This window comes from Schistocerca cancellata, chromosome 6, assembly GCF_023864275.1.
Source record: "Schistocerca cancellata isolate TAMUIC-IGC-003103 chromosome 6, iqSchCanc2.1, whole genome shotgun sequence".
NCBI classification, from domain to species: Eukaryota; Metazoa; Arthropoda; class Insecta; order Orthoptera; family Acrididae; genus Schistocerca; species Schistocerca cancellata.
The window spans coordinates 595,198,781-595,211,685 of record NC_064631.1 but is presented as its reverse complement, the minus strand read 5'-3'; the positions used below and the strand labels follow the sequence as shown (position 1 = coordinate 595,211,685).

Here is a 12,905-nt window from a genome sequence, read left to right as displayed (position 1 = left end):
CGTAAAACACTGTGCATAAATCTACGCTGTATCTGCACGGCATTTTCTTAATCCTTACGGCATAAAATTGTAATGATATAATCCAAATGGTGTGATGGTGGCCATTTTTTGTCTTCCTTGGCCAATGAAATCTGTGAAAATGTCTTAGCACAACTGATGACACTAAATACAGCTGCACCACTAATTGTATAATTGAAATCAGTAATGTTTGGTGCTGGATTAGCTGTTCGGTATTATGTCAGCATTTAATAACTGTTAATTTTTGCATAACATCCATGTACCATCGATGCAGAGTGGAGATCATTATTTGACACAGATACGATGCCTTCTGCTACCATCTTGTTCATTTTTTTGAGCTGCTGCAAATTTATCTGGAGACATTTGCTGAGCAACGAGACTCATGGATTCATTGAACATGCCACAAAAATCTGCAAGCCGACTGGAACAGCTTGCACACTCTTAGCAATGTCAGGAAGAAAATTATTGTGATAAACAGCTGATAACTGGATCTGGCATCACTTTGAAAAATCTTCGAAAGTGTGCTCCTGTCAATGGACCACTGACATCAGTGATGATGAACTTCCTTGTCAGCATTTAAGTAAAACAGACTTTAATGAATGCTCCTTTTCACTGTATCTGTTGATGCAGATATTGCTTGCTGCAATGTGGCTGATGTTGGTTCAGAGTACAGGTGCCATACAGAAACACTAATTCCTGAACCAGAATCTACCAGGAATCTGATCCGCTACACTGTCTGTAATAAACAGTCAATTAGAACATCTTATCACTGAGATTGTAGCGTTGTTGCACTATACACTATAATTCTTTTTGATGTTGTCCAAGTGGTGTTCATTTTCATGACAAGCATGGCCGCCCACTAATGCTTGCTGTTCCCATTTGGCTAATCACATGCATCCAAACTTTTTGTGGAACCAACACCAAGTTGTCTTTTTACTTGAAGTATTGCAATTGCAGCCAAAGTTTTGTTCTTCATATACATGAGTTTTGTTTTTAGGTACTGACCTGTGTGTGAACTGCTGTTGATTTTCACTGCAAGAGCCGTCTGCTGGTGATGATTGCTGCTTCTTCATGGTGAAGTTGCACAATCCGGTGCCTGCAGCATTTACTCTGGCTGTCATGCCAGTTCCAGGGCCAGGAGTGTCTTCATTGTTTCATCATGCATGTTCCAGGACCACTCTAGGAAGTTGATGAAATTTGGTCACAAAAATCATTACCTACTAGATAATTAGCAATTATGGTTGCCTTCTTTGCTAGAACCACTAATGGCTGGTTAGTATCTGCCACCAACACAGGATGTATTTTTTGTGGGAAGATTGTTAGCCTCATTAGATGTAATGCAGATTGGATTGAAGGGGTTAAAGAGACCAAGCTACAAGATCATCAGTTGCTCCATCCTGTGTGCATCAGGGAAGAATCCCAACTGAGGAAGAACACAGAGACATAACATAATGAACTCAGTTGCAAATTACAATTAATAAAATCAAGAGATATAAGCAAGTAGAAGTGAGAGAGGTGTAAGAGGCTGAAGATGGGCAAGTTGCTCCACCCTCTGCATTCGACCTGTATTTCCTCACCTTCCATTACTGCAAGAAAACCAACAGCATGGACAAGTTGATAAAATCTCAGGAAAGAGAATGATAATAACAAGACAATAAATCAATGATAGATGTAAAAGAAGAACTAAAAAGGTAGGCAGGGGAGAATCCAGGCCAGACCACCAAGCAAGGGCAGCCATGGGCCCCTTGGATCGGGCACCCCTTCCAATCACTCAAGTGGCCGATGGCATTGATATGCCCTACCTCACAAACAGGAGTAGATACCACCTTCACAGGTAAAATATAAAACCATATCAGTTGCTTTGGCATTGTCTACTAGCACCAGAGGCAGTGTGTCAGCTAGTTTAAGATTTTGCTGTAAGTTGGCCAAATTAGGTCAGTCCAGTAGAACATGGGCAACCATCAGATGACATCACATTGACAGTGGCAGGATCCTCAACTCATAATATGTGGCCATGGGACAGTGTGGCAAATGTGAAGCTAACAGAAAATGGCAGACTTTCTGCCAGAAGAACGAAGGGCAGAGTACCACATGGTCATGGTCCCCTTTATAGCTCACAGTTTGTTCAGAGAAACCAGGGCCCACAAATCTGTGTTCCAAGCCTCCAACAATGTATGTCATTGTCAGCCGAACATCTGGTTCCAGTACCCCCATTTCCAAAGTTGGCTTCATGGTAGCCAGCCTAGCCATCTGGTCAAGATGTTCTTTCCCTTGTATCCCAACATGACCTAGGGTCCAGACAAAGATGACCCACCATCCAGCTTCATAGAGGTCAGGAAGGAGATCCTGCATAGTCACTACCAATGGCTGTCAAGGATAGCATTGGTTGATAGCCTCAAGCCTACTCAAGGAGTCAATGCCAATTTAGAACATCTCGTTGGTGCCAAAATGAATGTGACTGAGGATTGGAGTGATGGCCAACAGTTCTACAATGAATACACTGCATCCATTCAGCAGCGGGCCTAGTTCAGTGTGCCTTGCATGTGTGTAGGCAAAACTTACTCATCCCTTGACAGCAGAGCCATCATTGTATACCACTTCAGAACCCGGAAATGTAACAAGGATGGCCAGAAAGAGTAAAAACCGTGGGATCAACAGAGTCTTTTCAGTCCAGAGAGTAGGTCGTGACAGATCCAAAGATGGGGTGCACACCATGTGATGGTGTACACAATTGCTCCCTGACAAGAGGTGAGTGAGGAAGTTGGAATTCAGGGTAGAGACACTGTGCACAAATTACAACTGTGACTCCAGTCCTGGGCCTATGTTGTGGGAGGTGGATCTCCCTGTCAGATAAAAGGACAAGGTAGTTTGGATGCTGAGGGAAGCAGAGAATCTGTATTGTATAGTTCAGCAGCAGTTGTTGGCACCTGATCTGCATTGGAGTGACTCCAGCCTTAAAGATTAAGCTGTTCACAGGGCTGGTCAGAAATGCACTTGTCACAAGTCAGACCCCACAGTGGTGTATTGGATCCAGCATCTGCAATGCTGAAGGAGATGCAGAGCTATATGCCAGTCTCCCCTAATCAAGTTGTGACAGTATCAGAGCTTTGTAGAGCTGCAAAAGTCTACAGCAGTCTGCATCACAGCTGGTGTTACTGAGACAGCAAAGAGGAGTAAGGTGGGACCAACACATTCGCTTAAGTTAGCAACAATGGGGAAGCCTTGTCAACTGGGCATTGAAGACCAATCCCAAAAAATGATAAGACTCCCCCACACTGAACATTTGGTCATCAAGCTAAAGTCCTGGATGGAGATACACAGCACAACAATGACAGAGGTCCATGACACTTGTCTTGATCGCTGAAAACAGAAGCTATGTTTGAGAGCCCAGGACTGCATCTTTTGTGTTGCACCCTGCAGTCAGTGTTCAGCAACACCTACACTGGAGGAACAATACTAAGTGCAAAAATTGTCAGTATACAGGGAGAGTGACCTCATTCTCTTGTATAAGGGGGTGCTGTGTGAAGCACCAGCTTGACTGGGAAATATGATGTGACAAGAAGTTCTGGATGAAAATGTGGAGTGGGCTTCACAGACTGCACTCATGTAGAGTAATGAGGATGTGATGACAACACAAAGCCTTTTGCAAGTCAAAGAAGACAGTGGTAAGGTGTTGATATGCCAGGCAAAAGTTGACCAGACAGTAGACTCCAGGCAAACCAAATTGTAGAATGGCCACGGCAAAAACCGCCCTGGGATAGAGCCAAAAGACCTCAAGGATCAAGATACCAACACAGCTGCTGGCTAATCATCCATTCGAGCAACTTGCGGAGAACTTTAGTGAGACCAACTGGGCAATAGCTGTCCATCTCAAGGGGATGTTTACCTCATTACTTCAAGCGCTGATAGGAAGCACCGATGCTGAAATTGTTACAGGTACAGAAAGCTGGCTGAAGCCAGAGATAAATTCTGCCAAAATTTTTACAAAGGCACAGATGGTGTTTAGAAAGGATAGATTGCATGCAACCGGTGGTGGCGTGTTTGTCGCTGTTAGTAGTAGTTTATCCTGTAGTGAAATAGAAGTGGCTCAACAACCGAGCTAGGTTAATAATTGGCTCCTTTTACCAACCTCCCAACTCAGCAGCATTAGTGGCAGAACAACTGACAGAAAATCTGGAATACATTTCACATAAATTTTCTCAGCATGTTATAGTCTTAGGTGGAGATTTCAATTTACCAGATATAGACTGGGACACTCAGATGTTTAGGACAGGTAGTTGGGACAGAGCATCGAGTGACATTATACTGAGAGCACTATCCGAAAATTACCTCGAGCAATTAAACAGAGAACCAGCTCGTGGAGATAACATCTTGGACCTACTGATAACAAACAGACCCGAACTTTTTGACTCTGTAAGCGCAGAACAGGGAATCAGTGATCATAAGACCGTTGCAGCATCCCTGAATAAGGAAGTAAATAGGAATATAAAAAAAAGGGAGGAAGGTTTATCTGTTTAGCAAGAGTAATAGAAGGCAGATTTCAGACTACCTAACAGATCAAAACGAAAATTTCTGTTCCGACACTGACAATGTTGAGTGTTTATGGAAAAAGTTCAAGGCAATCGTAAAATGCATTTTAGACAGGTACATGCCAAGTAAAACTGTGAGGGACGGGAAAAACCCACCGTGGTTCAACAACAAAGTTAGGAAACTACTGCGAAAGCAAAGAGAGCTTCACTGCAAGTTTAAACGCAGCCAAAACCTCTCAGACAATCAGAAGCTAAACGATGTCAAAGTTAGCATAAGGAGGGCTATGCGTGAAGTGTTCAGTGAATTCGAAAGTAAAATTCTATGTACCGACTTGACAGAAAATCCTAGGAAGTTCTGGTCCTACATTAAATCAGTAAGTGGCTCGAAACAGCATATCCAGACACTCCGGGATGATGATGGCATTGAAACAGAGGACGACACACGTAAAGCTGAAATACTAAACACCTTTTTCCAAAGCTGTTTCACAGAGGAAGACCGCACTGTAGTTCCTTCCCTAAATCCTCGCACAAACGAAAAAATGGCTGACATCGAAATAAGTGTCCAAAGAATAGAAAATCAACTGGAATCACTCAGCAGAGGAAACTCCACTGGACCTGATGGGATACCAATTTGATTCTATACAGAGTACGCGAAAGAACTTGCCCCCCCCCCCCCCCTTCTAACAGCTGTGCACCGCAAGTCTGTAGAGGAACAGAAGGTTCCATATGATTGGAAAAGAGCACAGGTAGTCCCAGTCTTCAAGAAGGGTCGTCGAGCAGATGCGCAAGACTATAGACCTATATCTCTGACATCGATCTGTTGTAGAATTTTAGAACATGTTTTTTGCTCATGTATCACGTCATTTTTGGAAACCCAGAAATCCTGAGGAACAGGGGTTTGCGAAGTCTGTTGCCAATAGAATAGCTGTGGTTGTGCTCTGGACAGCCACATCAATACCTCCACTTGGCAGAGTAGTAAGGGCAATGGCATAATCAAAGGCAACCCATCTGGGTGGACACCCAGGCAAATGATGCTGAGCCGTGGACAGGGTGATTGGAAAATGATCACTGTCACGCAGGTCATCACGAACACTCCGGTGGATGGAAGGGAGAAGACAATGGTTGTAAATGTAAATATCAATGACTGAATAAGATCCATATACCACACTGAAGTGTGTGGGGGCACTGGTATTGAAGAGACAAAGACAGAGCACCACAAGCAAAGTTTCAACACAAGTTTCCATTGTTCGGCGAGCAAAGTTTCAATAACTTTACCATGGCCAGTGATCTTAGTTCCATTCTATAAAAGGTTGTGGGCACTGAAGTCACCCAAAATGCGGAATGGGGGAAGGAGGTGAGTGGGAAGTCTGTGCAGACAATGCATTCTGAGACACAACAATCAGCAGTGAGATACACATTACAATTGGAAAAATCCAGAGACATCCTCACATGAACAGCCACAGCCTCCAAAGTCATACCAAGTGGCATGTGTTCACTGTGGACAGAATCCAGAATGTAAATGGAAACTCCACCCAACTCTCTGTCATAGTCAGATCGATTCTTAAAATAGCCCCACTAGCTGAGGAGGGCTGTAAGGTTAATTAAAAGTAAAAGAATAGCCTGGCTAGTATGTGTCCCGTGGATGAAGGACAGAAAAACCACAAAGAATATCTTCTAATGGAAACCAACAGGAAGAAGATTAAAACGAAGCCCAAGGCTGGACAAAGTGGAAGAAAACATCAGGGCAATAGGAATCAGAGGCTGGAGAAGGAAAGTAAACAAGAGGGCAGAATGGAAGGAAATTGTTAAGAATGCGTAGACTCGTGTAGGGTTATGAAGCCACAAGAAGAGAAAAGCTGCACAGGGGAGGGTTTTGCATTGCTGGGAACCAAGTTTCCTGGATGGTAATGCAGAAAGCAGGGGAAACACATAAGAGATGTCGTAGCTCAGCCATGTGCTGAAAAAAAACCTGTTACAGTTCCACTGGAGGATCACAGTATCAGTATCCTGCGGGAGCATGAAGGAGCCAAGGAGGCTGGTCATGCCCCAGGGTCACCTGCAACCACTGGTTGTGAAAAAACAGCATCAACACACATCAGTTCTGAATTAGGTTGCATGGGAGGATCTGGTACCAAAGGGACCACCAGGAACTCTGCCTAGGATACAGAGTCAGAACATGTAGGGGTCTGGTGGCATGGGGACCATCATAACCTCCTCTGTCTTGGAGATCATCTTTTTGTCCCTCTTCCCCTTGGACAATTTCATTGTCTGTGAGGGCTTGTCAGCCCTTGTTCCAGGGACAGAGAAGGAACATGAAGCCCTATGACCAGCAACCTGTGACTCTTTCAGCCACTGGCTGGTATCCAGTTACAGATCAGCAGAATCTTGGGAAGGAACCCTTGAAGGATCTCTTCATGGTGAGACGCCAGAGGAGAGCATTGCTTCTTCAACTGGGGTTGGAGATTGACGTCCCCAGGTGGTGGGGAGGTCACGCTCCCAAAACGGCTGTGGAGGAAGAAGTAGGAGGAGGGCCCCTAACCAACAGGTGAGCGGGTGTAGTCAAGTGACCCCAAGGGCCCTAGATATAAGGCACGAAGGGTGAGAGTACCGTCACTAGAGCAGATGACATCATTGTAGCCATAGTAAATGTCATCATCTTATGTACAGGGTGCAATCAATCACATTTCTTCTTGGCCTCGTGATACAAGTCAGTTGAGTGTCTTCAATTTCTTGGATTATATTTTCCCTTTGGAAGACAGTGTAGTGCAGTGAACAGGGGGAGTCGTGTTTCCAACAGTTAACACAGTGGTTATGGGGGGGGGGGGGGGGGGGGGGTCACAAGGAGCATTTGTGTGCAACTGTTGTCCACAATCCCCACAGAGGGGATAACGTAACAGTTTGAGTTTTAGAAACCCAACCCACAATATTCTGTATTGTTGATGGTTTTAGAGGAGATGTATCACTTTGCTACAGTATTTCTCCACGTGTAAATTAGATTTTGGATTCACCTTATACTCAGGAAACTTCTGTCATATATAATCTTATACTACACTGAAGTGTCAAAGAAACTGGTATAGACATGTGTATTCAAATATAGAGATGTGTAAACAGGCAGAATACGGCACTGCATTCGGCAGTATTCATATAAGACAACAAGTGTCTGGCGCAGTTCTTAAATCGGTTACAGTTGCTGGAATGGCAGATTATCAAGATTTAAGTGAGTTTGAATTTGGTGTTATAGTCAGTGCACGAGCGATGGGACACAGCATCTCCGAGGTAGTGATGAAGTGGGGAATTTCCCGTATGACCATGTCATATACATACCATGAACATCAGGAATCTGGTAAAACAACAAATCTCCAACGTCGCTGCAGCCAGAAAAAGATCCTGCAAGAATGAGACCAGCACAACAAGAGAATTGTTCAACGTGACAGAAGTGCAAAATTGCTGCAGATTTCAATGCTGGGCCATCAGCAAGTGTCAGCGCACGAACCATTCAATGAAACACCATTGATACGAGCTCTCGGAGCTGAAGACCCATTTGTGTATCCTTGGTGATTGCACTACACAAAGCTTTAAGCCTCGTCTAGGCCCGTCAACACCAACTTGGAACTGTTGATGACTGAAAACGTTGCCTAGTCTGACAAGTCTCATCTCAAATTTTATCGAGTGGATGGACGGGTATGGAGACAACCTCATGAATCCATGGACATTGCATGTCAGCAGAGGACAGTTCAAGCTTGTGGAGGCTCTGTAATGGTGTGGGACGTATGCAGTCGGAGTGGTATGGGACCCCTTACACATCTAGATATGACTTTAACAGGTGACACGTATGTAAGCATCCTATCTGGTCACCTGCATCCAATCATGTCCATTGTGCGTTCTGACGGACTTGGGCAATTCCAGTGGGACAATGCGACACCCCACACGTCCAGAATTGCTACTGAGTGGCTTTTGGGCAATTCCAGTGGGACAGTGTGACACCCCACACGTCCAGAATTGCTACTGAGTGGCTCCAGGATCACACTTCTGATTTTGAACACTTTCGATGGCCACCAAACGTCCCAGACATGAACATTATTGAGCATATCTGGGATGCCTTGCAACGTGCTGTTCAGAAGAGATCTTCAACCCCTCATACTCTTATGGATTTATGGACAGCCCTGCAGGATTCATGGTGTCAATTCGCTCCAGCACAACTTCAGACATTAGTTGAGTCCATGCCACACTGTGTTGCGACACTTCTGTGTGCTCATGGGGGCCCTGTGCAATATTAGACAGGTGTACCAGTTTCTTGGCTCTTCAGTGTAAATGATGTAGCTTAAACACCCAAATCTGTTGTATAAGACTTTTATTGCATCACAAGATCATGTCACACGCATGCTACAAAATCTGGTACAGGACTGTTTCAAAACCTGTTAAACTGACTGACCCCATCTGTTGGAACTGAAGTTTGTACAGATTCTAACAGTCAGAACATGGCTGTTTACACTTCTTAATATAGTAATTTTGATTATTTCAATTAAGAACTGTACAGTTTTATAGGATGAGTTACAGAATTTAGATTAATAAAATGTTACAAACAGCCCAGGATAACAAAGAAGTTGAAAGAAAATTGTTATCGTTGCCAAAACACAGAAAATGTTGTTTTACAACAATACATAAAGTAAAAAAACAAAGTATCTCTTTAACTACAGAATTTATTTTATTACTAATATGTTTCCTGGGTCTTTCCATTAAATTGAACAATAATAACCAATAGGTTTTATTGCAAGGATTTTATAATGTGTGTGCTGTTTGTCCACATTCATTGAGTAAATCTTTAAATAAAAACTATATTACATAACAGTTACATTATATCTCATAACTGTGCTCAAAGTAGCATAATTTGATCAATTTAACTAATTATTAATGTAGCAATGTGCTCATTAATATTTGCTACATAACAAAGTGTGATTGAACAGTTCAGTTTACTGGGAATTGAAGTTTTCATTAAGAATCAGCCCATTCTGTTACTTTACACCTTACAATGTGAAGGCCAGTGCCCAAATCTCATATATTAGAAGTACCACATGGGAGGGAAACATAGGGTTTCACATCACATCGATACACTATCACCTTTACCTCTTCAGGCAACAAGTTGCTGTCAGAGACCAAGATGAAGGCCGTAGTATCAGCACTATTGTCCATTGATCTCTTATGGACATGACAGATAAAATGTATGCCCTGTCACTCCAATCTGGCACATAAATCATCATCAGTCTGTAAAAGGAGATATGACGGAAAAAGAAACCCTGTACCATATTGAGAATGTTATGGAGAGCGATGGTTACAGGAATGTCAGCCAGCTTGTCTCAGGTGAGTAATGCTCACGACTAAGCATGGGATGCAGTTTTAATTATAACTGAATCCCTTTTCATTTTTGAAATTGCTGCTACTTTCCAACCTGTCCTCAAGGTGTTCAACAGTGAATAATTGCTTTGTGTCAAAAAAGAAATCTACATTGATTCTAGAGTGAACTAAATGTTGTGGGGAGTATTCCTCCCTTTGTCTCTTAGCTCTGCATTCCTCCCATGGCATAGCCAATAAAAGGAACAATACGGGCATTATATCTCTCCACATGGTAGTAACCCTTTCTTTCAGAGACTGCTGACGCACAAAAAATAACCCTTTATTTCAGAGGAGACCTGGCACTGCGCAGTTGCCAGTGGAAGAAAGTTTGAGCTACTTCATTTGCAAGTCACTCCAAATGGGAGCTCTCCTCCACCCCACCCCCTCCCAGAGTCCCCTTGCTCCAGTCAAGACAGGCACATTCTCTTTGCATATGCAGGAAGCTCTCAGCACAGGCACCAATAATGCAAGCCCTGCATGGTCAGGGGGCTTCCATCGTTCAGATACTTGACGACACTCCACCCCCCACCTCCTCCTCTCCACCACAATGGGATGGCTACCATGTTGAGTTTTGGCTGTGTTACTTTTACTAGAAAGGACGGGTGCAAAGATAGGCACAAAAGGTCAAATCTACATCATGTTAGATGAACTTATGTGCATGATCTGCACTTCTATAAAATTTTGAAGAGGTATGGTAAGTCAAACCCAATAATGGGGAACATGTAGTGAAAGATGAAAAGCTGTACAAAATGCTGAAAAAAAGAAAAGAAATTAACAATGATTGTCAATCATAAACCAAACCCAAGCATGATGGGCGCTAAGGCAGAGGGGGGAAAAGTACAGTGGAAGGATGGACTCTCAGCATGGAAAGGAAAGTAGTGCTGCAAGGGCTAGGGGCCCCACGTTCGCCAAACACATACTCAAAAGACTGATGAGAGCCACCTGGAGGGAGGGGGGGGGGGGGGGCAGTTGCTGTCAAGAGTTCATTACATGCAAACAAACAAAATTCCCTCAGCATTTCACAATGATTTTAATTGCATGTAAATGTGAGGTGAAGGCAAGTTTTTCAAATGTTCATATTGCTACAGAGAATAATGTTCAATCGAATTGTCTTTCACAGGAGCATATGATTGTTCATGTCACACACCCTCAATGTTTTTGATGTGATCATTGTCTAATTGTACCAATACTAGCACACACTTTTTGACGTCCCTATGCATCTAGTGTTTGTGGAAAATTGCTTCCATTTGAAAAAACCGCAATTCACTGTTTGTTGACTAGAATGGCAGGAGACTCACATTAGCAATGTTTGCTGGAGGTGAAGCATTTTGTTGATCTGGATTGTGTGGAAACTCAAAGGCACATTTGTAGTCAGGGTTGAAGTGGTTGGAGTAGAGAATGATGTATTTTCTTCTTTGAGAGCTGCAGAAAGTGGTGTGCATGGTGTCTATGTTGTCGGCAACAATGATGATGCTGCTGTTCCATTATTAAATTTGTGTTCTAGTCGGTATACCACCAATGTAAGGTTTCAGTTTTACTGTTATGCAAACTACAAATGAGGAAATGATATGCAGTAAAAAATAACAGTTTATTGAATATTTATACATTTTGTATAGATTGCTAGTCACATATGACTTTACAAGACATCAAGCAAAAGTGAACTGAGCAAAAGGTATCACTGCACACAACACTTACCATTGCACGAAAGACTCTAGAGAATGCTTTTATCATACAGTGCATGTGGAATGGTGGATGATGCTGATGATGATGACATTTTAATCAGGAAGGTATATAGCAAGTGAGAAAATAATTCTTCCCGTCATTGCATGCATTGTGCATGCATACTCTTTTCAGAAAGGCCTTTTGAAAATGTTTGTGTGTTCCACAAGTGCTGTGACTGCAAATTTTCTAATGCTGTCTACACACTTTCCATTAATCTGTACTTTCTTACCTCTTAACCTCACCAGTACAGAAATTGAAGCTGCATGCTAGACTGTTTTGGCAAGAATCGGTATCAAAGCTGGGAATAAATGTATAATCTTTCTATCAGCTGCCATACTCACCCCGAGATATAATCGAAAACATTAGAGAAAACATCTGTTTGCTAGTAGCAAGCTTTTCTTTCTTTTTTGTGAGGACCTGTCGATGACTCAATGCATCTACTTTTTGGTGAGTTGGCTCTTAAGCAGTAACTCAAACTGACCCTTTAGAGAAGGATTTCACAGCAAACATGCTTTGCAAGCAGATGGTGAGGGCAGGCATGTGAGCAGAAAGTACTATACCCTTTCTGTTGTCACAGGAAATAGGATGGGGACCTTTGCAGAGACTCGCGTAAACAGGTTAATCGATCCTGAGGGAAATGCTTGGAGAAATCTAGACTGTCTTTATATTCCCTGTCGCATTACGCATCAATTACTTCAGACTGCAGGTCAGGGTGAATTGGGTACTGGAAGCCTTTTTTTTCCCATTCTAGACTTTTTTCCCAGTACAAACTAATAAATTCCACTACAAATGGACATTTTCTACACTTTCTTCAGTACTGCTTAGAATGTGACATTCAGATGTGTGCCTGTGATGTCTACACTTCCACAGAGCGCTACAGAATATGCAAAAAACACTCTACATTGTTGTTTTGCAAGCCAGTCCTTAACGTCAGCGGCAATAACCTGTACGGGACACTTGACTGTGTGTTTGATAAGAGCACCACGAAAACTGTTCTACTTGAAGTGCACATAAATGTTCAGCTGCAACTAACAAGTATTCTATCATTAAATCACCATCCGTGTAAGGGTGCAAGAACTTTGCTGAAAGTGAAATTTTGTTGCTCATCTGAGTGGCGCACTTGCTTTTTTTTTCTTCTCACCCCTCTTCAGAGAGTTTCCTTGTCGAGTTTTAAAACATACACTCACAGATCCATCACATTTTTCAGTTCTGAATTCTTTGACGTGGGAAGACTCACTGACATGG

At 42.8% G+C, this 12,905-nt stretch overlaps 1 protein-coding gene across 2 annotated transcripts in view; it reads left to right on the top strand.

Annotated features, from left to right (window-relative positions):
- LOC126088586 (intraflagellar transport protein 74 homolog) overlaps positions 1-12,905 on the top strand; it is a 214,055-nt gene that overhangs the window by 174,124 nt on the left and 27,026 nt on the right. The gene's annotated exons all lie outside the window — the stretch shown is intronic.